The sequence below is a fragment of the Zalophus californianus genome, chromosome X (genome assembly GCF_009762305.2).
Source record: "Zalophus californianus isolate mZalCal1 chromosome X, mZalCal1.pri.v2, whole genome shotgun sequence".
Taxonomy (NCBI): domain Eukaryota; kingdom Metazoa; phylum Chordata; class Mammalia; order Carnivora; family Otariidae; genus Zalophus; species Zalophus californianus.
Window position 1 is genome coordinate 55551531 of NC_045612.1, and position 9489 is coordinate 55561019.

Consider the following 9489-nt stretch of genomic DNA (forward strand, 5'->3'; position numbering starts at 1 on the left):
AGATGGAGAGAGAGAGGAGGAGGAGCCAGAGAGAGAATCTTAAGCAAGCTACATGCCCAGCACAGAGCCTCATGTGGGTTTCAGGCTCACAACCTTAAGATCATGACCTGAGCCAAAATCAAGGGTCAGATGCTTAACCAACTGAGCCACCCAGGCACCCCATAGTCATTGTTTTAAAGTGTATTTTATCTGATATAAGTATGGCTACACCAGCTTTCTTCTCATTTCCATTTGCATGGATGATGTTTTTCCATCCTTTCATTTTCAGACTGTGTGTCCTTAACATCTAAAATGAACCTCTTGTTGACAACATAACGATGGGTCTTTTTTTTTTTTAATTTATTCAGCCACTCTATGTGTTTTAAGTAGAGAATTTAGTTCATTTGTATTTAAACTGATTATTTATAGGTATGTACTTATTGCACTATACTTACTGTTTTCTGGCTGTTTTTGTAGTTCTCTATTCCTTTCTTCTTCTCTTGTTCCCTTCCCTTATGGTTTGGTGATTTTCTTTAGTGTTATGTTTAGATTCTTCTCTCATTGTAATTTGTGCAAAGTTTTGCTCTGTGGTTACTATGATGTTCACATACATCATAGTATATATAATAGTCTACTTTAAGTTGATAGCATCTTAAGCTTGAGTGCATTCTAAACACTACATTTTACTGCCCCCCCAAATGTTCTGTTTTTGATGTTATATTTTACATCTTTTTATTTCATTTATCCCTTAAATAATTATGACAATTTTTGTTAATTTTACCATTTTTGTCCTTTAACCTTCATATTAACTTTACAAGTAGTCAATCCAGTACCTTTCCTGTATATTTTCAATTATCAATGAGATTTTTACTTTCATATGTTTTCTAGTCACTAGTTACTGCCTTTCTTTTAAGCTGAAAGAAGTCCTTTTATCATCTTTGGTAAGGTTGGTTTAGTTGTGATAAACTCCTTTAGGTTTTGCTTGTTTGGAAAACTCTTTATCACTTCTTCAATTCTGATTGTAACCTTGCCAGGTGGTTGGAAATTTTTTTTTTCTTTTTTTTTTCCTTTCAGCAAATTCACTATATCATGCCAGTCACTTCTGGTTTGCAAAGTTTATGCTGAAAATCTGCTGTTTGTTTTTTGGGGGGTTCTCTTGTATGTAAATAGCCATCTTTCTTTTGCTGCTTTTAAGATTCTCTCTTTAACTTTTAACATTTTAATTATAATGTGTCTTGGTGTGGATATTTTTGGGTTCATCTTATTTGGAATTCTCTTTGTTTTGGGGGGTTACATGTCTGTTTCATTTCCCAGGTTAGGGAAGTTTCCATTCATTATTTCTTTAATTAAGTTTTCTACCCCTTTATTCTTCTGTGACCCCTATAATGTGGATGTTATTTCACTTGATGAGGTCTCATAGGTCCCTTAAGCTATCTTCACTTTTTTTCATTCTCCTTTTCATTTTGCTGCTCTGATTGATTTCTACTGCCCTGTCTTCCAGGTCACTGATCCATTATTTTACTTTGTCTAGTCTGCTGTTGAACCACTCTGGTGTATTTTTCAATTGTTATTGTATTCTTTAGCTCTGTGATTTTTGTTTGATTCTTTCTTATAGTTGCTTTCTCTTTTTTAAAGTTCTCACTGAGTTCATCCATTTTTTTCTCCTGAGTTTGGTGAGCATTGTTAATTACCACAACTTTGAACTCTTTATTAGATAGATTGCTTACCTATTTTATTAAGGCATTTTTCTGAAGTTTCATCTTGTTCTTTTATTTGAAATATATTCCTCTGTCTCCTCATTTTGCGTGACTATCTGTGTTCCTATGTATTAGGCAAAACAACTATCTCTCCCAGTCTTGAATGAATGGCCTTGTATAGGAGATGAAACTTGCTCTAGCTTGTGGTTGTTTCCCAGACCTTTGTGATAGTCTAGTAGCCTGATTTGTTTTTGATAGGTCCCAGTTTTTGAGGGTGTGCCAAAACCTGCCAGCATTTCAAAGGGAGAGATCTCAGTGCCTAGTTTCAGGCTAATTGTAAGACAGATTTTTAAGCAGCAACTTTTAAGATATGTAAATGTATGCATTCCAGTGGGTCTGCAATCTTAAACTTTGCTGACTTCTCTACCAGGGGATTTGAAGTTGTCTCTAAGTGACAGTTGCAAAAATTGTGGCTTCAGATGTGTATATAAACTCTTTTCAGTGACTTGTGATGAGGCCAAGGGAAGGCTCTAATGTGGTGTATCCCAGACCATGTCATGTTCACTGGCTGTGCCTCTGTATCTTCTGAGTAAGTTACAATTCTGAAACTTGTCCTTCAGGACTAAGCTCCAGGACAAGCAAATAGGCCTTTTTCATAGAAAAACTAAGGGTGTGTTTCAATCTACTGTCTGTACGGTGCCCTGGGGGGTGGTAGCCTGCCAAAGACTGTTTCTTCAATTGATTCAGACCCATAGAACACAGAAATACAATCTCTTCTGGTCACTAGTCAGGACCTAAATGGGCATCCCCTGTGTGGGCTTTGCATACCCATAGGCTGGGGCAGGACATGCATCTGCAGTATGCAAGGCCTGGGCACCCAACTAATCTGGTTGAAGCAGAGTGGGCTGTGACTTTAGTGTGTGGTGTAGGGTGCTCAGTAACCTGGTTATGTTGTGTAGGTGCTTAGTTATCCTGACTGAGGTGGGGAAGTCCTCAGCCATGGCACATGGGGGTGGGGTGCTTGACTGGTCTAGCTGTGGTGAAACAAGTTATAGCTATGGCATGCAGGAGATGGGCAATCAACCTGCACAGCCACAAAGCTTCATTCTTAAAATTTCAGTGACTGTTCATCTTTTTATGTGATGATAACAACCACATTCCAACCATCCTGATGGAAATCTCTACAGATAGGGTTGTTGTCTACAGATTATTATGATTCTAAAACATACAACATTTCTAAAAACATTGTCAACATTTGTCATTAGCTTACTTTAAATTTTCTCATTCTTTTTGTAAACCCCAATTTAGGATCCAGTGTAATTCAAGATAATAGCATGTATATAATGAACCTCAGGTCTTCCTGCACAGGAAAAAGGATTGCTTTCCCCGTTTTCCTCAAAAAAATAATTTGGTGCAGTTAAACTAAAGATTAAAATTAGGGAATGATACCCTAAGGGAGGTAGCTGGCATATTTAAATCTTTAAGCAAATAATGAAAGGCATTATAAAATCTATTCACTGGGAAGGAAGAAGGAGTCCAGTTTTTATTAGAACTTATTGCTCTTTTAAAAACCAGTTTAGTGGATAAAGTTTCGGAATATGGTATCAGAATATCGCCAGAGGAAACTCTTCTATCTTGAAATCTAATGGTGTTTATAAAAAACCTATCAGTTGAGGACATTTAGACAGGAATATAAAGGAATACTTGATGTTTTTAAACTCAGAAATTTAACCTATATAAAATACTGTGTTTACTAAGGTATATTGATATGTCTAAAAAATTGCCAATCTTACTTGATGAGGAGTTCTGTAGATTTTCCTTCTTCATTTACTTTATTTTTGTTTGAATTGTATTAAAAATTGAAGTTGTACAACTGAAAAAATGGCACAAAATTATTACTATTGTCAAACGTTAAAGAAAAACAATACACGTCAAAGTTAAAGGTCCAATGCAATTTTTTTCCACCAGTAAAAACAAATCATCCACAGTGTATATAATTATTTCTCAGTCATTTTTTAAATGCTCAAACAAGTTAAGTTTACATTAGTTAGGAGCATGTTTGTTTGTTATATGTACAAATAAGATACAGGTAGATGTTTAAAATGTATATTAAATAGCTTAAGTAGACAGAATACCAATATATCAACAAATATATTATCAACATATAATATCAAATTTAATATTAATTTTTGTTTTAGGAATAAGGGAGCTAATTCTTTTATTACACATGTGTATCCCCTTACAAAAGTCATGTAACACACATGGAAGAAATGAAAAATGCAGCAAAATTACCTGCTACAGATATGTATTTGTCATATTACAAATCTTTTATCATCCCTGATTTTCAAAAAAATAGCATTTGATATCTCCGAGGTTTATAGCTATCAACATATAGATATCTATATGTCACATATATTTTAGATTTTGTTAGATATTAACAACTAGAAGACATGGTAACAACTGCCTATGAAAAGTATTGTACATTTCAACTGAAGCACTCATAAGGGTTGTAAGGGCACATGTTCATCTATTATTTAAATAAAAAAATATATTTTTGAGTTACTCAATGCATTAAGGGATCTATACACTTTATGACTCATCAAGGGTGATGCACTGAAATACCCTACCAGCTGACTTTATGAGGTTTAATTCTCAATTAGAAAGCTAACAGTAATAACTATATCATATAAACTAAATTACCATAAATGCTCATGGTAGCACACTAATGTCAAAGTGACAGTGATGCATACAAGACTATTAAAAGTCAAGAAAGAGTGAGGTTGAAGAAAGTAAAGAGAAACCTATAGCACCTTAAGCAATATCCATACTTTCCAAAGGCAAACACTAATTTACTGCTTAATCTATATATCAGGTCATGAATAGTAAAGAGTCTACATAATACACCAGTTCTGTCTCAAAATATTTTACTTGTTGGGAGAAAATGTTCACGATTAATAAGATGGAAATGCTGGGTTATTATAGCCAGTAATTGTAGGGAGATTTTCATAACTTTGCCCTAGGCACTACTATGACTACCAGTAAAAAAAAAAAAAAAAAAAAAAGCAATTGAGTTTCTCCAAATCACTATCATTTACTATAATACTTAACCAAAATTTTGCCTTAATTTTACCGTTGAACAGTACTATCTATAATAATCTGTAAAACCTTAGAAACACATTCTATTATTCATTTTTTTAAAGATTTTATTTATTTATTTGACAGAGAGAGAGAGAACAAGTAGTCAGAGAGGCAGGCAGAGGGAGACGGAGAAGCAGACTCCCCGTGGAGCAGGGAGCCCGATGAGGGGCTTGATCCCAGGACCCTGGGATCATGACCTGAGCCGAAGGCAGCCACTTAACCAGCTGAGCCACCCAGGCGCCCCACATTCTATTATTCAAAGAAAAAGAATAGTCTTTTAAATTTTCTGTTATTAGTCCCTTGGGAGGTTAATGCAAAGATGACACAGATATTTCTTGATTATATTTCTTAAAAATTTAAAAAATATTTAGATAATGTAGAGGTCATATTATTTACTTTGGATAAATTCTAGAGAATCCCCTTTGTGTACTCTACAACATTGTGTCCAATAAATAGGCACAATTCACAAACTACTTTAGAACAATAGAAACTAGTGACCTCAGAGGTGATCTGATTATCTGTGAGTCAGATAGTGAATGACAAGAGTATGCATATGAGATTTTGTCAAGGCCAACTGATTAAGTCATGATAAGTAAATAAAGATAAGAAGAAAATGATTATATAGCATACATATGCTATATAGTTTACATAGAGATAAATAGTTGAACGAGGTAGTGTAGTTAAAAAGGTGAACAAAAGTCTTTAGTGGAAAATACAAGCTATACTAGAGCTAGCCCTAGATGGCAGAGTATGAGGACTCTAGGCTCACCTTATCCCACTAATACAACTAGATAATACAGCCATGTAAATAAGCCAGAAAATGACCTGAAGTCTGCACAATTAAATGTAGAGAAGAGACCATGTTAAAGAGGGTAGGAAGGACAGAGATGTGGTCAGGAACTAAATGGACTAGTGGGGCTCTCTATGGGAAGGAGGGATGCTGTGGGCACAGAGATGGGAGAGAAATAGACTATCACACCAGGGACCCCACATGGGACAGACAAATTCCCATAACATTTGGCTTTGAAAATCAGAGGGGCCAAATTTATTGAGTTCTTACAACCAGGGTGACTTAAAACCTGGGATTAAAAAAAGAAAAAAAAGATCCTCAGGTTTAGCTCTAAAAGTCAGGAAGGTGAGAGGAAACTGAGTCCTTGCACTTAAAGAGACAGCACAACAAACAGCCCTTGGAGGTACAGTATAGAAGGAGTAGCTTAAAAGGTGCCTGGAGCATATAGGAGGGAGATTTTGTACTAGTCTCAGAGCATGTCCTGGAGGGACAGAAATCACCGGGGAACTCCTCCAGAAACAGAGGAACTGGCAGGCAGCATTTTATTCCACTGCCCCCAGTGTAAACACAGGACTACCTGTGGGACTCACTACCTAACTTGTTAGCACTGCTGCCCTTCCTCCCCACACATGCCCCCCCCAACTCAGTGCCTCTGCCAATTCACCACACCAGACAGCCTGCCTTAGTCTGGGTGCTGCTGGGCGCCTCCTGCAGAGGACTGGGGGCATGCAAAGCTTGTGAGCACTGCCACCCCACTGCCCTGCCCTGCCCCCCGGTGCTGTGCTTCCATAGAGTTGGATGAACCACTTCAGTCCTGGCACTGCAGAGCCCCTCCCACAGAGGACCAGAGCCATGCAAAACTTGCTATCACCACTGCCCCACTGCTCACCACACCCCGTACTGTGCTTTCATTGATCTGCCCTCTCTGGTGCACTCTTGTCCAGAGCCCATATAGGACATTACTGCAGGCTAGGCAATGTGCAAGCAGCCCCTACAGTGGTCAGCACCACTCCAAAGTGACTGCTGCCATATAGAGGGGGAAAGATAACCACACACACACCTGTCAGAGGCCACAGCAGTGGGCTGGAGGCAGAGAAGTGGCCTGACTAAAGGCTCTGTCCACCAATTAAAGCTTCTCAGGTGACAACACAGGGACCACCTCTTGTAGTTTGGTGCTGCAGTGTCTCTGGCAAACTAGTCTGACTCAACTCAAGCCCAAGTCATCCCCAGACTGGTTCACTAACACTACAGGGACTAAACACTGCTCACAACAGGCAAAAAAAAAAAAAAAAAAAAAAAAAAGCCATTGCCGATGACTTAACTAACTGAAGGAAAGAGTGGCTGAGCCACAATAACAGGGCACAAGCATCACACATAGGAGAAACCCATGAAGTGCCAGCTTCTGGTGAACAGGAGACACTGCATGGCAAGGTGCTAGAATTATAGTACCTCTTCTTCAAAAAGCCATTACTTTCAAGTGCAGGAGATATAGCTGACTTTCATAATGCACATAAACAGACACAGAGAGTTAGACAAAATGAGGAGATAGAAGAATATGTCCCAAGTGAAATAACAGGAGAAAATCATACCAAGAGACAAGTGAATGGAGATAAGTAATATGCTTGATAGAGTATTTAAAGAAATGATCATAAAGATACTCACTGGGCATGAGAAAAGAGTGGAGGTCATCAGTGAGACCTTTAACAATGAGATAAAAAAGAATGAATCAGAGGTGAATAACACAATCAATGGAATTAAAATTACAAAAGATGGAATAAATAGACTAAAAGAAGCAGAAGAATGAATTAGGGACTTGGAGGACAGAGTAATGGAAAGTAATCAAGCTTAGCAAATGAGAGGAAAAAAGTATGCAAAATGAGAGCAGATTTAGGGAACTCAGTGACTCCTACGAGCATAATAATATTTACATTATAGGGATCTTAAAAGAAGGGGAAAAGGGGACAGAAAATTTATTGAAAGAAATAACAAATGAAAATTTCCTGGATGTAAGGAACGAAACAGAACCTCAGATCCAGAAGCCCCAGAAAGCCCCACAAAAAAGTCAACACAAGGAAGACCACCCCAAGACGCCTAGTAATTAAGATGGCAAAAAGTAGTGACAAAGAGAGAATTTTAAAAGCAACAAGAGAAAAGAAAGCAGTTACATACAAAGTAAACACCATAAAGACATCAGCTGTTTTTTTTTTTTTTAGCAGAATTTGCAGGCCAGAAAGTAAGTTGCATACTATATTCAAAGCCCTGAAAGAAAAAAAAAATCTGCTCTATCTAACAAAGCTATAATTCAGAATGGAAGGAGAGATAAGGAATTTCCCAGAGAAACAAAATTAAAGGAATTAATGACCGCTAAATTAGCCCTACAAGAAATGTTAAAGGGGATTATTTGAGTGGAAAGACCATAATCAAGAGTATGGAAAGTAGGCAGCACAAAAGCAGTAAAAATAAGTATATCTGTAAGAATCAGTCAAGACCCCCCCAAAAAAAAAGAATCAGTCAAGAGACTCACAAAATAAAAGGATGTAAAGTAGGACACCATATACTTAAAACATGGGGAAGAGAGGAGTGAAGAAGGGGTTCAAATGTAAGCAACCATCAACTTAACATAGACCGCTATATACAGAAAATGTAGTATATAATACAAATGATAACCACACATAAAATCCAGTAATATATATGCAAAAAATAAGAAAGGAATGCAAGTATATAACTAAAGATAGCCAACTTATGAGGGAAGAAACTAAAAGAAGTAAGAATAAAAGAATGACAAGTACAACCATAAAACAAGTAACATGGTGCCAATAAATACATAACTATCAATAACTATTTTGAATTTAAGGGGACTATCCACTCCAATAAAAAGACATGTGATAAAATGATTTTAAAAAATCTATATATTGACTACAAGAGATTCGTTTCAGACTTAAAGACACATGCAGATTGAAAGTGAAATGGAGAAGCATTTATCATGTGAATGGATGTAAAAAGAAAGCTTAGGTAGCAATACTTATAATGGAAAAAATAGAATGTAAAACAAAGACTATAACAAGAGACAAAGAAGGGCACTATATAACCATTCAGGGAACAAACCAACAAGAATATATAACAATTGTAAATTTATGCACCCAACATGGGAGCACACAAATACTTAAAGGAGTTATTAACAAACATAAAGGAAATAATCGAGAGTAATACAATAAAAGTAGGGGATGTTAACACCCCACACACATCAATGCACACATCATCTAAATCTAAATTCAACAAAGAAACCTTGGCTTTGAATTACACTGGACCAGAGGGATTCAAGAGATATATTTAGAACATTCCATCCTAAAACAGCAGAATACACATTCTTTTCAAGTGCACATGGAACATTCACCAGAATAGATCACATATTAAGCCATAAAACAAGTCTCAACAAATTAAAAAAGACTGAAGTCATTCCATACATCTTTTCTGATCACAATAATATGAAACTAGAAGTCAACCACAATAAAAAAATCTGGAAAGAGCACAAATACATGGAGGTTAAATAACATGCTACTAAACAATGAATGGGTCAACCAAAAAATCAAACAAGAAATTGAAAAATACATAGAAACAGGGAAAATAAAACCACAATGATCTAAAATCATTAGTTACTAAAGGCTCTGTCCACCAATTAAAACTGGTGCAGTAAAAACTGCTCTAAGAGCAAAGCTTAGAGCAATACAGGCCTACCTCAAGAAGCAAGAAAAATATCAAATAACCTAATCTTACAGATAAAGGAAATACGAAAAGAAGAACAAACTAAAGCAAAACGAAAAGAAGGAAGGAAATAATAAAGATTAGAGAAGAAATAAATGAAATAGAAACAAAAAGAAACATAAA